At 42.2% G+C, this 21,397-nt stretch overlaps 1 pseudogene; it reads left to right on the top strand.

Moving 5' to 3' along the window:
* Nucleotides 1–20,034: 20,034 nt before the first annotated feature.
* On the top strand, nucleotides 20,035–21,195 carry LOC117367984 (annotated as a pseudogene).
* Nucleotides 21,196–21,397: the final 202 nt, after the last annotated feature.

Genomic DNA, 21,397 nt, shown 5'->3' with positions numbered 1-21,397 from the left:
CGTCACCTGCAACTGAAAGCTAATCACCATCAATCAATAATCACACAACTCAGTTTTATTGGAATAAATATTTGGCCGCAGCTTTATTATCTATCTGAATATTATCTTCATTTACAATACAATCTGTGTCCAAAAACCAACAAACCCCCAATGCATATTTCACACATCCCCAGGGAGCTATTTGGTGTCGAAACTAGCTACTGTTAAGTCTTTAAATTTATAACATTCCCCCAAACATGGCCCACGGTGACGCAAGGCCATGCTTCCCCTCCCCTCCCCCCAAACATGATCCACGGCGACGCAAGGCCATGCTTCCCCTCGCAGCGGTATCGCATACGAGTGTTACATTTATTTATTTATTAACTGCTCATCTCCCAGATCCAACTGGGCCACACCCCATTTTCCACCCTACCCAAAGCTACGACCACCTTCCCCCAACCCCATAAGCTCCACCAAATCCACCCGTCGACATATAACATGTACACCCCCCACCCCACCCCACAACACTAACACAAAACATAACACCAGCACAAATGGGAGGAAGGGAGAGATAATCTTTTCCTGAAGAGACTACTCTACTGTTCCCCTTTCCTCACAGAGTTCACTCCAGCCTGCCACAACATCCAACCAATCATGTGACTGCTCCACCCCATCATCTTAGAAACCTCCCTAATCATTTTTCTTTCTTACAAGCTCTGTCTATTAACCCTTTCTTACTTCCTCTTATAAAATTGCCAATCCTTATTCTACAGACCCTTGATAACACCTCATATATTCCTCTTACCCTCTCTCCCCCCTCCCATTTTACCCACATCATCATTCAATAAATATTACCAGCCGGTGACATCAGCTCAGCTAATGTTATATCACACCAGATGAATCTTGTGTTCTTCTTAATCTAGCAATAGGGGAACTATACAATGTTTGTATTATTTGAATAAATCCTTGTCCAATACCAAACCACCCCATTGCTTGGTACATAAAAGTCCACTCCACTTGATCAAAGGCCTTCTCTGCATCTAAAGATACAAAAAATGCTGGATCATTTATGGCTTTTGACAAATTTAACATATGCAAAGCCAACCTGGTGTTGTTTGAAGAGTGTCTCTGAGCAACAAACCCTGTCTGGTGCATACCAGTAATAAAGGGAAGAGCCTTAGCCAACCATAGAGCCAATGTTTTAGCCAAAAGTTTTCCATCCACATTAATTAAGGAAATAGGCCTGTAGTTTGAAACCAATGTGGATCTTTATTTGGCTTTGGTAAAACTATAGTAACTGATTCTGCCTTAGTGCCCTTTATGCAACCATTAGTTAGTTGTACCTGATATAAATTTAACAGAAATGGTAAAAGGGTAATTTGAAATGCTTTAAAAAACTCTACTGTGAAACCATCACTACCTGGAGCGGACCCAACACTAAGGGACTTCAATGCTGTTTGTAATTATTCTAATGCTATTGGCTTTTCTAAACTTTCTTTTATAAACTCAGGAATTTTTGGTCCCTTAATTAAATTTAAAAATTCTATTCCTTCCTTTTCTTTATCTAAATAAGGCTCAGAAGAATATAAGGCTTTATAAAATTTTTAAAATTGTTCCAAAATTAAACCAGTTTGAGAATAAGTATTCCCTTTTTCATCTTTCACCATCATTATTTTTGTTTTATGTTTTTTTGCTTTTAGATAATTTGCCAATAATCTGCCCGCCTTATTTGAATTTCCATAATACATTGCCTGCTGAGAAAATAAGTCCTTCCTTATCAATTTAGAAGAAATCTCATTATATTTCCCCTTAGCTTTCAAAAGATCTTGTAATGTAGAGTATTCCCATTTCTCAATCAATTTTGATTCTAAAATCTTAATATCTTGTTCCAAACTATAAAATTGTTTTTTAAATTGTTTTTTTAGTAAAAGCCGAAAAAGAAATAATTTGACCTCTTATAGTTGCCTTAAAAGTATCCCAAATAGTTTCTATAGAGATATCTTCAGTATTATTAATTTGAAAATAATCATTTATTTTTGACTGAATTTTCTCAATGAAATTTGGTTCTGCTAGCAATGTATTATCAAATCTCCATATAGTTTTACTATTATCTTGATCACATATTTTAATTTTAATCCAGACCCCTCCATGATCAGACAAAATAATTGGATCTATGGAGGCTTGTGATACTTGTTGTACTAAGGTATTTGAAACAAAAATATAATCAATTCTTGAAAAAGATTTATGAACATGAGAGCAAAATAAAAATTCCCGAGCACTGAAATGAAATATTCGCCATATGTCTTTCAAATCACAATTTTGTACCAAATTATCCAAACCTAATGATTTCATCATTCTACTAGGTTTTTTGTCCAATAAAAGATCCATAACAGCATTAAAATCCCCTGCCACAACTAAATTAGAAGCAGCCAGTGGTAACAACATTTGTTATATAGATTTTAAAAATTCAAACTGATTCGAATTAGATGCATATACATTGAAAAGCGTCATGGTATTATTTCCCATGCTCATGAATCCTCAAGTTGTAACCTATACCAGCAATTTTCCAATGTAATGCAACCTCCTGGAAATGTCCAGCTCTCTTCCAATGTAATCCGCTTTGAACCGCAAGGTACAAGTGGAATAGAAATCACTAATGTAATGTTATGTCTACATGTATCCATCTTCCTGAAGGATCTGCAATAATCATTTTAAATAAAGCATTATATTTTTTATTAATTAAAATAGCTATACCTGCCTTTTTCCCTATAGCTGGGGCAAAAAAAACAATGTTTAACCCAATCCCCTTCTAATTTTTTAGATTCCGTAGCCGATAAATGAGTCTCTTGGATGCAACATATATCTACGTTTTGTTTTAGAAATAAGTGTTTTCTTTCTTTTTATTGGATGGTTGAGGCCATTAAAATTTATTGAGAATAATTTAAGCTCCATTCTATTATTTACTTACTATACACTTGAACCATAACAAATACTTTGTTTTATTATATTTAAAATTTTCAGTATTTATCCATCTTCCCCTAATTTATTCTGTGAAACATCCCTAAAATTCCTAATTCTATTAAATATTGTAATTCTAAGATCCCTAAATCCTTCCCTATACCCTCCCATATCCCCTCCCATTCTATATTACGACCACTTGAAGACATAAAATCAGACTGGCCTACATAACCCTCCCCCTTACATCAACTTTATTATTTCTTTTATACTTTAAAAATTAATCATATTTAAAATATATATTTTCTCCTCCATTTTACTAAAACCTAACTTTCTAACATTTTGTATGAATTCATTTCCACATACAAGCATATATATAAATATTTCATTATGTTCATTACAGCAAATCAATTGTCTAAAATATAAGAATTTTCTTTACAAATTTTCCTTATCAGTATTTAAGATAATTTAGGACATAAATACAATTACAAATGAAAAAAATCATGCTCTTAATTTATTTATAAAATAATCATTTCTTGAACTAATGTAAATTAGATATTTTATAAACATATACCTATTACCCCTTATTTTTAAATTAAAATCTCTATTTACTGTATAATAAGAACTGTGTTAACATTATCCAATCTCAAGATATTATAAATTAGGAAGTACATAAAAGTCATCAATTCATTTGGCTTGCCATCCTAATCTTCAATATACTAGGCATACTGCTTGAAATCAGGTTCCTGTCTGTCAAACATAAAACCATCCATAACTGCAGGATTCAATGAGTTACTCACTATCCATGACATCAAACCAACAGATTCTTCTCCCTCGCAGAAAATATGAACAAATGCAATGCCATGGAAATGAGCCCTCTTCAAGCTCCTTACATTAGTGTAGAGCACACAGACCAAACTGGTTTCCCTCTCTGTCATAAGGATCCAGGAAGGCGTTACCAGGATGCTGGAAGTGAAATGTTTAAAATCTTCCCCGATGACACTGAGTTTCAGATGTCACAAACTGAGCAGCAAAAGCTGATGTAAATACCAAACCAACCCATAGCAACCCTTCTATAAAGAAAATGGCTTCTCTAAAGCAAATGCTGAGAAATCTACACCTGCTCCGTAATGCATTTATCTCTCCAAGTTATTTCTTTTTTTTTTTAAACTTTAAGTGGAAAACATGCTCTCTACTGCACTCGCCCCGGAAGTTACACCATTGAGTCATCTTTGCCTTCAGTTCCTAACTGTCAGACATCCAATCAGATTCCTCTTCAGAAACTTCAATCGCAGGACCTCCCCTTCTGTTTCCCAATCCTCTCTCTGGCCCCCCTCCGATTCAACTGACCGTTATTGAAAATCTCTGCAGCGATGGATTTATTCCAAGCCGCAGCTAATCCATTGGGGAGGAAGGTCCAGGAACTCCGTACATGCATAGAAGTTAGGCAGACTGACCTTTTTCCAAACCAGACGGCCAGCATCAATAGTACACATCATACCAGTGGAGTCAGGGAGAATGCAACACAGGGGATCCACCACTCCCGTAGTCACCCCAACCCACAGCCAGTGCAATATGTCTACTATCGAATTCTCAGCATTGCCTCATCAGAAAAATTCCGACCTCCAAATTCTCTTGATGTCAGGTAAAATTTTGAATATATTATCTACATCATCTGAATTTTTTACAAGTACAGAATCTTCCTCTGTTTTAAATTAAAACTGTTCCTTTTGTTCCATGTCAGTTAGGGATTAGTTATGGCAGCCATCTTAATAACAAATAAAATTAATATTTTAAATATTTAGTTATATCCAAATTTCTCATATTTCAAATCAAGGTAATAAATAGAATCTATATGAAATAGTTTTCTTCCTTATTAAAAACTCTTTAACTCATAGGTGTTTTTTGAGCTGAAATGAATTTTTTGAGTTTTTCTGGATCTTCAAATTGATGAACTTTATCTTTATATGTAATTGTCATCAAAGCAGGATAAAACAATCCATATTTTGCTCCAATATCCCTTAATGGTTGTCTCAACTGTAAAAATTGTTTCCTTATCTGAACAGTCTCTTTTGCAAGATCTGGGACAAATATCAGTTTAGAATCTTTTTAGGCTGGATTTTTTGTTTCTTTTGCTGCTTTTAAAATTTCAAGAACCTGTTGAAACTTTAGTAATCTTAGTCTTACTGGTCTAGGTCTTTCTTGATTTTGAGATTTTTTTCCTCCAATTCTGTGTGCTCTCTTTATCTCTAATGGCATTTTAAAATTAATAGATAAAATTTTTTGAATTGCTTCCTCCAAGAAAGCTAAAATGTTTCTCCCTTCAGCTCCTTCTTCTCAAATTCTGTCTTCTGGATCTATTTTCCATATCTATCATTTTTTCTTTCATTCCTTTTATTATACTGTGATCTTCTATATGATCCTGTTGTATTTGTTCAATCTTATCTATTCTATTTTCAATTTTATCCATTCTATTCCTTACTATATCCAATTTATTGTTCATAATATTCATCTCCTTCCTCATTTCACTTATATTTAAATTAATGTTTCTAATTCCTTCCATTACCTCTATAATGTCTAAGGCATCCATTGGCAGAGGAGACCCACTTGGAGTTTGTGGATCTTCTTTCAATCTTTTAACTTTTCCTGCTGATTTTGCTTATGTTTCCAAATTCTGCTTATAAGAAGCCATTGTTTAAAGATTTTATCTTGATAGTTGAGAAAAATTGTAAATTTAGGATCTAAAAATGATGTTTAGAGGAGGGAACTTAACTGTTAGCCAGCCAGCCACTAGGTCCTCAAGTTCCGGAATCTATATCACATTTTTAATAAACCTGAAACCTGAAACCTTCACCCTCCAAGTAAGTAAAATTATTATTTTTTTCCACCAGCTTTCACTTGCAGTCAGAAGCTACACAGAAGGAGAAGGATAGGGGGGCTGGGAGGGGGTACAGACAGGGCTGTGGAGTCGAGGAGTCAGAAACAATTTTGGGTACCTGGAGTCGGAGTCATGGGTACCAGAAACTGAGGAGTCGGAGTTGAAGGATTTATCTACTGACTCTACAGCCCTGGGTACAGAGGAGACAAAGTTAAAAAAATAACTTTTGTGTGGTATTATAATGAAAAGGGACAGGGTGGGTGGAAACAGAGAAGAGATGGGGAGGAGAAAGAGAGGTGGTGGTGAAAAAATACTTTTACACTGTTTGAGTTGTTTAGATAGGGAGTAGATAGGGCCAACCATGACTTCAGATCCTAAAGGAAAGCTCATGAATGCCTATCTGCAAAAGTATCAGTGCTGGATATCATGCAGGCTATCTGTATATAAGGTAGAGAGCTAGGCTGTATAGGCTTTTGTTCTATGTGTTACATGGCCTTCTGTATACGTGGAGGGGCATTTTTAATATGACAACCAAATTTGAGTTTGGCCGTTTTGCGGAAGATGCATAAAAGTCCAATAGCAAACCTAACCATTTTCAAAACTGCAAAACATCTGTCTTGTTTTTTTCTTCTTTTTCAAAATGGCCATTTTCAGATGTACATCTATTTTTTTGAACTATATTAAAAAAAACACATCTAAATGAAAAACACTTAAACAAGCCATTGGGATGTAGGAGGGCCTCACAAACATTCCAGCAGTGCAATGGGGCACCTCAGGGTAGGGTTATCAGATTTTACTTTAGTAAAAGCCAGATGCCTAGAACCGTCCCCAGGCCTGCCCAGTTCCATCCATCCTCGCCCTGTTAAACCCCCAACCCACCCCAATTCTGTTCCAGCTCCACCGCCCCCCGCTGCCTGCTCTCAGCAGGCAGGAGGGCATCTGCACATGCGCGGATACCCTCCTGTCCAACGCGATTTCGAAGAAGCTTTTCAAAACCCAGACAAAGTTCCGGGTTTTGAAAAGCCGTCCGGACCCCCAGACATGTCCTCGAAAAGGAGGACATGTCTGGGGAAATCCGGACATCTGGTAACCCTACCTCAGGGGGCATTGCTGTAAACTTTATATAAAAGATCCAGGTATAAATCTTACAATATATATCCCTTCTAGTGTACAGTATGGTCATGTTTACATCCCTCCAGTGATCATCTGGTCAGTTTGGGCACTTTTTTGTTCCTTATTCTTTGTTATAGTAGGTCTAGCCCCAAATGTCCAAATTGTGACCTGGATAAATTCTGAATTGTTTGATTATGGCAGAAAAACCTCATAAGCCCACCCTAATTCCACACAAACTATGCCTCTAAAATGTCCCCTTGAGATTTAGACAAACTGCAGATGAACAACATAGAAATCCATCTAGAAAATAGGTTTTGAAAATAGCAAATTAGAAGGGTTTAGCAAGAAAAATGTCCATCTATTCCTTTTTGGATGTTTTTCTTTTTTGAAAATGAGTTTTATAGTGATGTGTATACTACTCCTGTTCATTATTGGACTCTGTCTCATCTCAATCAGCTGTTATGCTATATGTCAAAAAGAAACAATTAATATCTGGTATTTACTGGGATGAGCCATATATCCTGTCAGTCTCTTGTGCATGACATAATCCAAACCAGGACAGTATCATAGTACTGTCAGTACTAATACCCTGCTGTTCTATATCCTATAAATGCTGTATAGGGAAAGTTAGCAGGAGAAGCCAGCAGAAAGTAGGATGCAGATCCTTCATAATATTATCTGGATGACAGGCATTCAACAAGAACACTAACTGAGATCAAAGCCTGGAGGGCTCATTACACACAGTACCCCCTGAAGAACCTGGAGATGATGAAGAAGAGGGATCACCCTCTTAGGAGCCACATGGGATCATTTTATCAGACAATGAAGAGGTGGAAGCTGAGGAACACCATCTGGAGGATGCTAATGTGAAGGACCAAGCTGTACATGCCATCAGTGGCTCTGAATAAGGAAAAGACATCATCTTAGTACAATGATTATCAACCCAGTTCTTAGGACACATCTAGCTACTCAGGTTTTCAGGATATCTACAATGAATAATAATAATAATAACTTTATTCTTGTATACCACAATACCATGGAAGTTCTATGCGGTTAACAGATGAAGAGACTGTACATTTACAGTGAAGTTACATTTACGGTGAAGTTACTTTACTGCAAGTTACATACAGTGGTGTTACATACAGCGATGTTCGATATGACAGAGCAGAGGCATTTAGTATGAGGAGTAACAAAGACAGGATAATTAGTTAGATTGAGTGATCCATTTTATTAAGCCATATAGTGGCTAACAAAATTGAAGGAGTCGGAGAGTCTGGAGGTATGTCGAGGTCAGAGAAGAAGGCAAGGAAGAAGGGGGGGAGAAGTTAGAGGAATTTGTCAAAAAGGTAGGTTTTGATTGACTTCCTGGACATTTGATAGGGGGGGAATTGGAGATGAGGGCGGTAAGGCATTTGTTCCATTTGCCCGCTTGGAATGCTAGGGATCTATCGAGGAATTTCTTGTAGAGGCAGCCCTTCAAGGAAGGAAAGGAAAACAGGTAAGTGTTTTGTGTATGAGAGGGGCCTGCAATTTCAAGGTGCTCAGATAGGTAGATTGGTGAAGAGCCTGCTAAGGTTTTGAAGCAGAGGCAGGAAAATTTAAAGATGATCTTTGCCTCCACCGGCAACCAGTGGAGTTTAGTGTAATAGGGGCTTACGTGGTCATATTTTTTGAGGTCAAAGATGAGGCGGACGGCCGCGTTTGGACTATTCTTAAACGTTTGATGGTATTTTTATAGGATCCCAAGTATATGATGTTACAATAGTCCAGTATGCTTAAGATTAGTGATTGGACCAGCAGATGAAAAGAGAGGTAGTTGAAGTGACATTTAATGGTGCAAAGTTTCCAGAGGGTGCAGAAGCATTTTTTGACCTGGGCACTGGTATGGTCTTTGAAGGTCAAGCATCTGTCTAGGAGGACTCCAAGGATTTTTATGGTGGGGTTGATTGGGTAGTCTAGGCCGTTCAATTTCAGAGAAGTGTTTGTTAGTTTATGGGTAGGACTTGCCAGGAAAATTTTGTTTTTTTCTGTGTTCAATTTTAATTTGAATTGTGAGGTCCATAGTTCTAACTTGGTGAGGACAGAAGAGGTGAGTTGTTCCTTCTCTTGTGTAAATGAAGTTAGGGGAATGATAATGGTGATGTCATCCGCGTATATGAATGATTTTAGGTTTAAGTCAGCTAGTGTCCGTGCCAGTGGGGCCAAGTAAATGTTAAATAGAAGTAAATACAATCAAGTACCCAATGCAAAGCACACTCAAAATCCTGGGAATCCTACTAGACAGAAATTGCACAATGCAGTCTCAAATCCACAAAATCATCCAAAGAGCATTCTTCACAATACGTAACCTAAGAAAAATAAGAAAATTCTTCAACAAAGATCAATACAAGATATTAGTACAATCCCTAGTACTGAGTATTGTAGATTACTGTAACAGCCTATACCTATCATGCCCAAATTACATGATAAAACAATTACAGACAGTTCAGAACACAGCCCTCAGAATCATCTACTCACTAGGCAAATATGACCACATCACCAAAGCATACTTAGACTCACACTGGCTACCAATAAAAGCAAGATCCCAGTTCAAATTCTACTGTCTACTATACAAAGTAATACATGGAACAGCACCCAGCTACCTAAACAACAGACTACACCGTAACCTCTCACACAGATTAAGGAGAACCCAGAGCCTATTCACTCACCCCCCTCTCAAAGGAACACGACGAAAGAAACTATATGACAGCCTTTTAGCAACACAGGCAGCAAAGATCGATACTACCATCACCAATCTACTACCAAATCAATAGACATTAAAGCATTCCGAAAAGAAATCAAAACTCATCTCTTCAAAAAACACTTCCCATCATCATAACCTCACAAAAGTATTAGAAAATACTCTCATGACTACCCAAACACCACCACCAGCAACACCCTAATCCGGACAGTATTATCTCTACTCGTCTAAACAACAGAATCCGGACAATATTATCTCTATTCGTCTAAACAACCTATCACTACCTACTATCTACTACCAACTTATCCTGGAAAAGTCCAGAACAACAATTGTAACTTAACGCATTCTTGATTATATGTACTGCAATGCTACTGGAAATGTCCAGTCTTCTAACTTGTAATCCGCTTAGAACCGCAAGGCACAAGCGGAATAGAAATCACTAATGTAATGTAATGTAATGTAATGTAAATAGGGAAGGGGATGGGGGAGCCTTGTGGGACTCCACAGGGATTGCGCCAGTGATGGGAGAAGGTTCTGTTACTGTGGACCTGGTAAGTACGGTTAGTTAGGAAGCTTGTGAACCAGTTTAATACTTGTCCGGTGATGCCGATGGATTCAAGGCAGCTGAGCAAAATATGATCGACCAGATCGAAGGCACTGCTCAGGTTGAATTGGAGTACTAGGGCGCTTTTGCCCAGTGAGAACAGGTGGAGAAGGTAATTGGTCAGAGCAGCTAAGACAGTTTCTGTGCTATGGTTTGTGCGGAAGCCGGATTGGGAATCATGAAGAATGTTGAACTTTTCTAGGTAATTCATGAGGTCATGGTTAACTAGGCCTTCCATGAGTTTTTGGAAGAGTGGTAAGTTGGCGATGGGTCTGTAGTTGGCGGTGGAGGAGATGGATTCCTTGGTGTTTTTAAGGAAAGGGGATACAAGAATGTGGCCAAGTTCAGTCGGGAAGTGACCAGTGGACAGGCATAGTGAGACCCAATTGAAGAGTTTGGCTTTGAATGAGGGGGGGTATCATGATAGTAGGTGGGCAATTGTCTAATAGGCAGTTGGAGTTAGCGTATTTTGAGTAGAGTTTGAGAAAAAGGTTCCAGATCATGTCGGTTATTGAACCTTCTGCTGCAGGAAGGTTGAATATTGGCTCAAAGCTGGGAACTATAAGAGACGATTTTAAGGTGTGAATTTTGTTGGCAAAATAGTCAGCTAGGATTGTAGTGGAGGGCGGGAGGTCTGAGATGGAGCGTTTGTGTGAATCTGTGTTTAGCAGGGAGTTGGCTATTCTAAAAAGTGCTTTATTGTTTAGAGAAGGGGAGTTGATTAGTTGGGAGTAATGTTTACTGCGTTTTTCGTTGATCAATCTTTTGTATTCTTTGACTTTTAGTTACCAGTTGAGTCTATTATTGTCAGTCCCTCTGATTTACACCATGTTCTTTCTAATTTCCGTATTTTGCGTTTTATGGCTAAGAGATCCGCATCAAACCAGCTGATTGAGGGCCGAGGTGTTTTCTTGCGAAGTCTTAGAGGGGTGATGGTGTTTAGGACTTGGTTGCTGAAGTTTATCCAGTCTAGGTGGAAGTTGGGGTCAGGGTCAGAATTGGAGATGAGGGTGTAATGTGTCCAGAAATCTGCTGGATTAATTTTTTCTCTTGTCCAGGTCATCTTCTTTGTGTGGTTGGGCATGGGCTTCCTGTCTGGTTGTTTTTTGAGCCAGGCTAGTTCGAAATAACACAGGAGGTGGTCGGACCAGGGGGTGTTAGACCAGGTTTGATCTGTGAGACTTATATTGGGGGTAGTAGAGGTGTTGGAAAGGAAAGTGATCAGGTCAAGGTGGTGACCTTTGTTGTGTGTTGTGGGTTTGGGGGGGCTTGGTGATACCTAGCGATGTGAGGAAGGAGAGTAGGTCTGCAACGTTGGGGTTCTCTTCTTGCTCAAGGTGTAGATTAATGTCTCCTGCTAAATTTAGATGCACTACTTCCAATGTAAGCAAATCTATCATGCATATTCATTTTGGGTATTATGAAAACATGATGGAATAGGTGTGTCCCAAGGACTGGGTTGAGAACCCATAACATAATATTAGTAAATAATAGCAGACAGCAGCACAGCCTAATCATGGCAGAAATCATTGGCCTCTTCAAGGATGTTCAGGGTCTAAAAGCCTTTTTGTGCAAAGTCCTAGCATGTATCAGAGATGAGCTCTTGACCCTGCATCACATATGGCCTTCTTCCTCCCCCATACGGTGGAGCATCAACTGATAGGTGAGACGCCCTCATCTACCACCTTATTGTAGTCCAACTTGCCCCACCCATCCTGACACTTGGCTTCAATGATATGATTCATCAACCTCTGGTTATCCCTGACTTTTATGAGGAGGCCATGCAAAGTACAAGGGTGTGACTACCTCTCCAGGGTATCTGTCTGTAGTACAGAAGCCATCTCTCACTATCAATAATAAACAGGAAATAGAAAGAGCAGGATAAATACTAGTAGGTCACAGAGAGGGTTTGAATCATGACAACCACTGGGCTGAATGCTAGGGGGTTGTTTATATATTACAGGTCACTCAGAAATAAAAATGTTGATTACACACAGCAAATGTGTCTAGATATGTTCTATCTCATAGAGACTGCATAATTAGGGCTACCACCAGGCCCACCCAGTTCTGCCCAGCCCTGCCCTGTTCTGACTGAGTCACTCCCTGTTATGCCCCAGTCCCATCCCCAGCCTCATCCCCTCAACCTATTCACTTGTTCGGAGCGGCATCGAGAGGACATCTATGCATATGCAGGTGTGATGTAATGATGCCACACACATGCACACATGAGCATGATGTCACTGTGTTACATCTGCACATGCCAGATGCCCTCCCAACACTGCTCCCAGGTTTTGAAAAGCCATCTGGAAGCCCGGACATGTCCTCTAAAAGGAGGACATGTCTGAAACGAATAGGTCCCTAATTGTATTAGCCTCGTTCTGCTGTCCTGACTACAGATGCATCCTGGGACAGAAAACACACATACACACAGATAGCCAAAGAAAGATGAAGTATTTATTCAGACCAACATCACATATTTATAGTCCCCCCCCCCTTTGTACATGCCCAGTCACAAGCTAATAATGGGTGCAGCTTATGGGAAAAAGTAAGTTTCATTTCTCATGAACACAGGGAGGGGGGTGGGAAATTCCACAGCCAGTAGTCATAGTTACAGATAACAAAAAGAGACAATGTTTTTGTGTGATTTCTGCATAGCAACATAAACTTATAAAGAATATACCCTTACAATGTCCAGGTAAATCCGGACGTCTGAAACCCTATGCATAATGGTACACCAATACAAGGCTGTGCACCTTCTCTTTCCTCATCATTGTCTGTGGTGCTTACATAAGCTCATCAGGTTCCAGCATCCTCCACTTCAAGCAAGGTTATGGAATTTGCAGCAGGTCTTCTGGTGTGTCTCATTATATTTCTGTTCAGGAGCTCCCTCAGGTTTCACAATGAAGATAATCAGCCAAGTTCTAAAAGGATTGCCTCTTTTAAGGCCCTAGTGGTAGTACAGTAAGACTACTGCTGAGGTTGCAATTGACATCATTTGGAGTTTGCTCCTGCCCAACTTCCCCCTTAAATTACCAGGGGCTTTAAGGTATGCCTTTGGGGGGGGTGTTAAAGGCGAGGGGGGGGAGTCTTCAATAGAAAGGGCTGGTCTTGAGGAACTAGGGAGGGGTAAACTCTTAGGGAGGATTGGGGATTGCTCTGACACTAACCAAATATTCAGTCCATTATCAGATTAGCTAACTAGCACCTGCCTGCAGGCATTTTAGGCAGAGACTGGATTTTCAGTGCTTACACCCACATAGGTGTCAACACTGAATATTGGGGCCTAATTCAGCTAACAGTGGTCAGCATTAAAAAAAAAAAAGCAATGGGTGATATGAGCTGAATTTTAAATGGATAGATCTTATTGCCTCTACAGTTTTCCATTTGGAACTATTGAAAATAGCAACTAGAATGAAGAAGGCCATAGTGGAAGAGTAACTTAGTGGCTAGTGCAGTGGCCTGAGAGCCAGAAAGACTCTGTTCAATTTCCACTGCTGTTCCTTGTGACTCCAAGCAAGCCACTTACCGTATTTTCGCGGATATAACGCGCGCGTTATACGCGATTTTACCTACCGCGCATACCCCTCGCGCGTTATATGCCTGAGCGCGGTATAGAAAAGTTTTTAAACATAGTTCCCACCCCGCCCGACGCCCGATTCACCCCCCCAGCAGGACCGCTCGCACCCCCACCCCGAACGACCGCTCGCACGCGCTCCCACCCGCACCCGCATCCACGATCGGAGCAAGAGGGAGCCCAAGCCCTCTTGCCCGGCCGACTCCCCGACGTCCGATACATCCCCCCCCCCGGCAGGACCACTCGCACCCTCACCCCGAAGGACCGCCGACTCCCCAACAATATCGGGCCAGGAGGGAGCCCAAACCCTCCTGGCCACGGCGACCCCCTAACCCCACCCCGCACTACATTACGGGCAGGAGGGATCCCAGGCCCTCCTGCCCTCGACGCAAACCCCCTCCCCCCAACGACCGCCCCCCCCAAGAACCTCCGCCCGTCCCCCAGCCGACCCGCGACCCCCCTGGCCGACCCCCACGACACCCCCACCCGCCTTCCCCGTACTTTGTGTAGTTGGGCCAGAAGGGAGCCCAAACCCTCCTGGCCACGGCGACCCCCTAACCCCACCCCGCACTACATTACGGGCAGGAGGGATCCCAGGCCCTCCTGCCCTCGACGCAAACCCCCCTCCCTCCAACGACCGCCCCCCCCAAGAACCTCCGACCGCCCCCCCAGCCGACCCGCGACCCCCCTGGCCGACCCCCACGACCCCCCCACCCCCCTTCCCCGTACCTTTGGAAGTTGGCCGGACAGACGGGAGCCAAACCCGCCTGTCCGGCAGGCAGCCAACGAAGGAATGAGGCCGGATTGGCCCATCCGTCCTAAAGCTCCGCCTACTGGTGGGGCCTAAGGCGCGTGGGCCAATCAGAATAGGCCCTGGAGCCTTAGGTCCCACCTGGGGGCGCGGCCTGAGGCACATGGGCCAAACCCGACCATGTGTCTCAGGCCGCGCCCCCAGGTGGGACCTAAGGCTCCAGGGCCTATTCTGATTGGCCCACGCGCCTTAGGCCCCACCAGTAGGCGGAGCTTTAGGACGGATGGGCCAATCCGGCCTCATTCCTTCGTTGGCTGCCTGCCGGACAGGCGGGTTTGGCTCCCGTCTGTCCGGCCAACTTCCAAAGGCACGGGGGAGGGGGGGGGGGGGGGGTCGTGGGGGTCGGCCAGGGGGGTCGCGGGACGGCTGGGGGACGGGTGGAGGTTCTTGGGGGGGGCGGTCGTTGGGGGGGGGAGGGGGGTTTGCGTCGAGGGCAGGAGGGCCTGGGATCCCTCCTGCCCGTAATGTAGTGCGGGGGGGGGTTAGGGGGTCGCCGTGGCCAGGAGGGTTTGGGCTCCCTTCTGGCCCAACTACACAAAGGTACGGGGAAGGCGGGTGGGGGTGTCGTGGGGGTCGGCCAGGGGGGTCGCGGGTCGGCTGGGGGACGGGCGGAGGTTCTTGGGGGGGCGGTCATTGGGGGGAGGGGGTTTGCGTCGAGGGCAGGAGGGCCTGGGATCCATCCTGCCCGTAATGTAGTGCGTGGTGGGGTTAGGGGGTCGCCGTGGCCAGGAGGGTTTGGGCTCCCTCCTGGCCCGATATTGTTGGGGAGTCGGCGGTCCTTCGGGGTGAGGGTGCGAGTGGTCCTGCCGGGGGGGGGGATGTATCGGACGTCGGGGGGGGGCATCAGGCTTTCAGGATGGGGACAGACCTTCAAGGGGGGACAGGACTTCAAGGGGGGACAGTGCACGGAAAGTCAGGGGGGGTGAACGGAGAGTCAGGACAGCGCACGGAAAGTCAGGGCAGTGCACGGAAGTCAGGGGGGGTGAACGGAGAGTCGGGACAGCGCACGGAAAGTCAGGGCGGGCGAAAGGAGCGTCGGGCATCATGCGCGTTATATGCCTGAGCGCGGTATAGAAAAGTTTTGGTACATATCATCGTGATTTCTGCGCGCTATACCCCTGTGCGCGTTTTACACAGGTGCGCATTATATCCGTGAAAATACGGTAACCCTCCATTGCCCCAGGCACAAAATAAGTACCTTGACATAATATGTCAACTGCTTTGACGGTGTCAGGTCAAAAGCGCGCCGGGACAAAGGCGCGAGCAGACCACTGAGCGCAGCGCGGAGGCGCGCGCCAAAGAAAAAGACTGTTTTTAGGGGCTACGATAGATCGCGCCGCATTGTGGTGGTGTTGTGGGGGGTTTGGGGGGTTGTAACCCCGCACTTTTTACTGAAAACTTAACTTTTTCCCTGTTTTTAGGGAAAAAGTTACGTTTTCACTAAAATGTGGGGGGTTACAACCCCCCAAACCCCCCACAACGCCACCGCGATCTGTATTAAGTAAAGTGGGGGGGGGCTCCCCAACAAAACCCCCGTCGCAGCCCCTAAAAACAGTCTTTTTCTTCGTTGCGCGCCTCCATCTTGCGCTCAGTTGTCGGTGCGCGCCTTTCTCTTCCGCGTTACTGTCTTTGAACTGCTTTGACTGTAACTACAGAAAGGCAGTATATCAAATCCCATCCTCTCTTTCCTCCAAATTACAATAATTTCAAATATTTTCAGAAACTTTATTAACTTTCAGTTACTGTCCAACAGATCAAATATCTTTCTGTCACACTAGCCCACTGGTAAAAGCATTATGATTTCTATAAAGATCATTATTTCAAATCATCGTGTCTTTGACAGTTTATCCCCCCAATGACAGTTGCATGTAACTTTCTGAAGGCTGTCAGATGACAAGTTTTACCAGCCAACAAGAGATATGGTAATTGAAATCAAACACTTTTGACCTAAAACCACAATCAAGGTGATGTGTGTCAAAATCTGGAAAATTTACCCCCATCTCATATTTTACTTAATTTTAGATTGTACAATGCAGTTCTAGGAACTAAAGCACTCCTTAAGAAGTCTGTCAGCATTTTTAACAATAAACAACACTTGAGGAAATGTCAGTGGAATCATACCTAACAAATAATTCAGTTTAGGAGTGATTACCGTTTTTATTGCTTCTAACGTCCCACCATGGGAGATATAATGAAAACCATTTTGTAGTCAGCACTTCAACAACTGAGAGCAAATGCTCTCTAGTCTATCATTAGTTGTAGAGTTCTGGCAAATCAAACCCCTAAATATTTTAGTCTTTAAATTATGAAAGAAACATGAATATAGCATATCTTTAACCTCAGACTTAGACCAATTCATCTTGTAATAGGATATCCTTAAGAAATTTTTGATAATTCATAGAAGTTTTGGAATTATTTTAATTAAAATCATTTTTATTAAATTTTCAATATAAACAAACAATTTCAACAATATAATATCAAATAAAAATAATTAATTTAATAAACACTAAATCTTTCTATACATCTTCCCATTTCCATCCCCATCTTCATTAAGTATCTGATAAAGATAAAAAATGTTTCTTTTCCTTGCCATCTGAACTCTATCTCAGTGTTTTTCAACCGCTGTTCCGCGGCACACTAGTGTGCCGCGAGATGTTGCCTGGTGTGCCGCAGGGCCGCCATCAGGGCAGTACTACCAGTCCTGCATTCAGGGGCCCGGAGCTGACAGGGGGCCTGAGGCAGGGGCGCCAGTAGCTCGCCAAGGCAAAGTGAGTCGATCACCCAGGACTCACTTTGTCTTGGCGATCTAATCTATCGAGCCGATAAGTCTTCTTCTCCCCGATGTCAATTCTGCAGTCGGAGAGGAAGTTCGGGCCAGCCAATCGCTGCCTGGCTGGGCGGAACTTCCTCTCCGATTGCAGAATTGACGTCAGGGAGAGCATGCGTCGGCGTCGGCTTTGGGGCCTGTTATCCATTGGTGGGTCCTGTTCCCCTATGGCAGTGGCAGTGGCTTGGGGAATGGCAGGGAGAAAGAAAGAAAGGGGGCAGGCAGGGAAACAGAAGGAAAGAAGAGAAACAGAAAAAAAGAAAGAAAGGTCAGGGAGAGAGGAAGAAAAAGTTGGGGGAGGGAATGAGGTGTGGAGGAGAGAAAGCATACAGGCTGATAGAAGGGAAGAAAGATTGGATGCACAGTCAGAAGAAGAAAGTGCAACCAGAAATCACCAGACAAGGTAGGAAAAATGATTTTATTTTAAATTTAGCAAAGTGGAGGCAGTATTACCACAGTTTTCAAAGGAATTTGCCCAAATAACTTAATAGTTAACTGGGTAAATTCCCAGAGATGAAAACTTCCCTTCACTTACTATGCACAGTTCTGAATTTATATCTGCTGTCTATATTTTACAATATGGTCCCCTTTTACTAAACCGCAATAGTGGTTTTTAGCGCAGGGAGCCTATGAGCGTCAAGAGCAGCGCTGGGCATTCAGCGCAGCTCCCTGCGCTAAAAACTGCTATTGTGGTTTAATAAAAAGGATGGAGGGTATATTTGCCTATTTTTGTATGCTATAAAAACCAAATACAGAGAGAGACTGAGAGCTGTTGACGAAGAGCTACGTGTGTGTCTTTCTTCGATTCCAGCCAGAATATCAGCTTTGTGTTCAGCCAAACAGGCCCAGGTTTCGCACTGAATAAAGTATTTTATAATTTTTCACTATTCTGTTTACTTAATATTTCATAATAAAGTAATTATAAAATACTTTCTTTGTGTTTATTTGATTCCTATTCAAGAGAATTACTTTATATATAGTCAATATAGGCACAGAGTTAAATTTTTTAACATTTTCTAATGGTGGTGTGCCTCGTGATTTTTTTCATGAAACAAGTGTGCCTTTGCCCAAAAAAGGTTGAAAAACACTGCTCTATCTGATGTCATACCAGGGTGAAAAAAACATTACCACAGAGGAGTAGAATGAAAATCTAGACCTATCTTATTGCAAATTTGTCTCCAAGGCCTAGATTCACTAACCTTCCGATCCGTGTCCAATCCATGAGTGATTGGAGACAGGTTTACCAATTCACCAATCATCTTCAAGCAAATAGTGGCAATTGGAGGCATACCCCCAACCGACTGCATGGATTGGATTGAGTCAGGGAGAGCCTTGACAGTAGTGACAGGAGAAGCAACCTCCTGTTACTGCTGTCAGGACTTCTGCCAGCTTTTTATTTTTTATGGGCCACAAAATAGGCATATAAAAAAAATGAAAAAAGCCTCCCCCTACCCGACAAAGCGCCCCCGACACCCCAGCCGCTCCACCTGACGCTGCCCTACCCGTTCGTACAAATATGGCAGAAGGGATACCAACTCCTTGCAGCCACCAAACAACTGCAACTGGCTGGCCCAGCCCACCCCCCAACCATCTCCCCCCCCCCCCCGATTGGGCCACCCCGAGCCAGACCAGCCCACCCCTGGCTTGGTCTGGCCTGTCCAGATACCTCCCTTGTACCTAAAAGTTGGTAGTAAGAGGGGTGCTCAGTTCCTCCTGCTCCTTAAGCCTCCAGCGCTGTCTTTGGGAGCAGTAGGAATCGCAAAGTCCTCCTGCTCCTGCTCCTCCTCCATGACACAACACGAATGTGGAGTTAGGCCCCACCCTAGTGCATCATGTAATACACGGGGAGGAGCCTAAGGCCCTGATTGGCTCAGGTACCTGAGCAAATCTGGGACTTCCTTAGGGTTAAGCCTAAGAAAGTCCCTGATTGGCTATTGTTTAGTGCATTCTGAGGACAGTGGGCCTGCCGGACGGACAGGCTTGGGACTCGTCCATCCATCCAACTTTTTTTAAAGGTAAGGGTGTGTCGGGGTGGGGGCTGGTGTCATGGGTGTAGGTGAGGGGGGTCTCACGGGTTGGCGGGTGGGGGGTGTCCAAGTACCCTTTTAGGCCACTTTTTAGACTTTATTTTTTTATTATTATTATAAGCCCCTTAGTGTCCTTGATCCTAAATCGGGAACCCGTGGTTTACCCATTGCTCTTCCTATATGGGGATCAAAGCTGAGGAATTGACATACCTTTGTAACACAGACCACAAGCTTTAATAGGCTTAACAAATCAGTCACAAAATCCTAGAGGTAGGGTAACACAAATGCAATATTATGGGTACCGTCTTTCCATCAGAGATGTATTTAATCCCTTCTTATACGCTGGCCGTCTTACACAACAATATATAGTAGATGCATATGTCAAAACTGAAGCCAACAGACTAAATTATGCATGCCAAAATCAGCCAAAATTACGAGTAGAAAAATACTCAGGATTTTAATCATTGTAAACCACATAGAACTTCACGGTCCTGCGGTATATAAACTGTTATTATTATTATTATTAATGGACTATTTAATTAATGAAGCCAACGATGCAGGTCTAATTCCTGGAAAAACTTATATTTTGCCATCCTCATTTACAGATAGCCCCAGAAACATGCTATAAAATTATCAAGATGCAATGGTAATTGTCAGAAAATATGGTAAGCCTGATCTTAAGCATAGAACTTAACGGTATTGCGGTATATAAACTGTTATTATTATTATATTTTCATTACAATGACATGCAACCCCAAAGAGGAAAAGATTATTAATAACCTACAACATGGTCAAACTGCTGATGCACAACCAGATTTAGTCGCAAGAGTATTTCACCTAAAACTTAAAGCTATGATCAATGATATCTGTAAAAAACATATCTTTGAACTAACAAAAGCCATTGTATATGTGATTGAATTTCAAAAGAGTAGTTTATCACATGCTCACATACTACTCTTTTTTAAAGATGATAGTAAACCAAAAACAAGAATTGATTGACAAAATTGTATCTGCAGAAATTCCAAATATAAATACCACTCCTCGCTTATATGCAATTATAACAAAGCATATGATTCATGGACCATGTGGAGTACACAATCTTAATTCTCCATGTATGACAAATGACAAATGCACTAAGGATTACCCAAAGCAATTTCAGCAACAAACTATTGCAAATATTAATGGTTATCCCAAATACAGAAGACGAAACACAGACTAAATTTCAAATTTTAACGGTAAGACAATTGATAATACTTGGGTTGTACCATATAATCCATATCTCAAGTGCAATTGCCACATTAATGTTGACGTCTGTGCTTCTGTGAAAAGCGTCAAAGGTCATGATTGTGCAAATGTTGTAATTGAAGAACACGGTAGTTTAAATCATGATGAAATTAAAAACTTTATGAATTCAAGATATGTGAGCGCTCCAGAAGCAGCATAGTGTTTGAATGGATTTGAAATGCATTACCACTCACATACTATACACAGATTAGTGGTATATCTGCCTGATGAACAAACTGCATTTTTCAACCCAAATAACATTTCCACAGCAGCACATATAGCTTCACAACGCAATACTCATTTGACAGCTTGGTTCAAATTAAATCAAGACCAAGAAGAAGCAAGGAGCATATTATACCCAGACATTCCTTTACACTTGGAAATTACATCAACGGGGTGCTGAAAAAGTTATTGGATGCATGTATTCTGTCAACTTACTATCTGATCCAGAATGCTACTCTCTGCGCCTCCTATTTGCTCAATGTTTCTGGTGCACAATCCTTTGAACATCTAAGAACTGAAATAATCTATGTTTTTATTGATTTGTATTGATTAATCATTGGGTGAGTGGGTTGGAAAAAATGGTTGTTCATGTATATTTGTAT

This window comes from Geotrypetes seraphini, chromosome 1 (genome assembly GCF_902459505.1).
Source record: "Geotrypetes seraphini chromosome 1, aGeoSer1.1, whole genome shotgun sequence".
Taxonomy (NCBI): Eukaryota; Metazoa; Chordata; class Amphibia; order Gymnophiona; family Dermophiidae; genus Geotrypetes; species Geotrypetes seraphini.
This window is presented reverse-complemented; position numbering and strand designations above follow the sequence as displayed.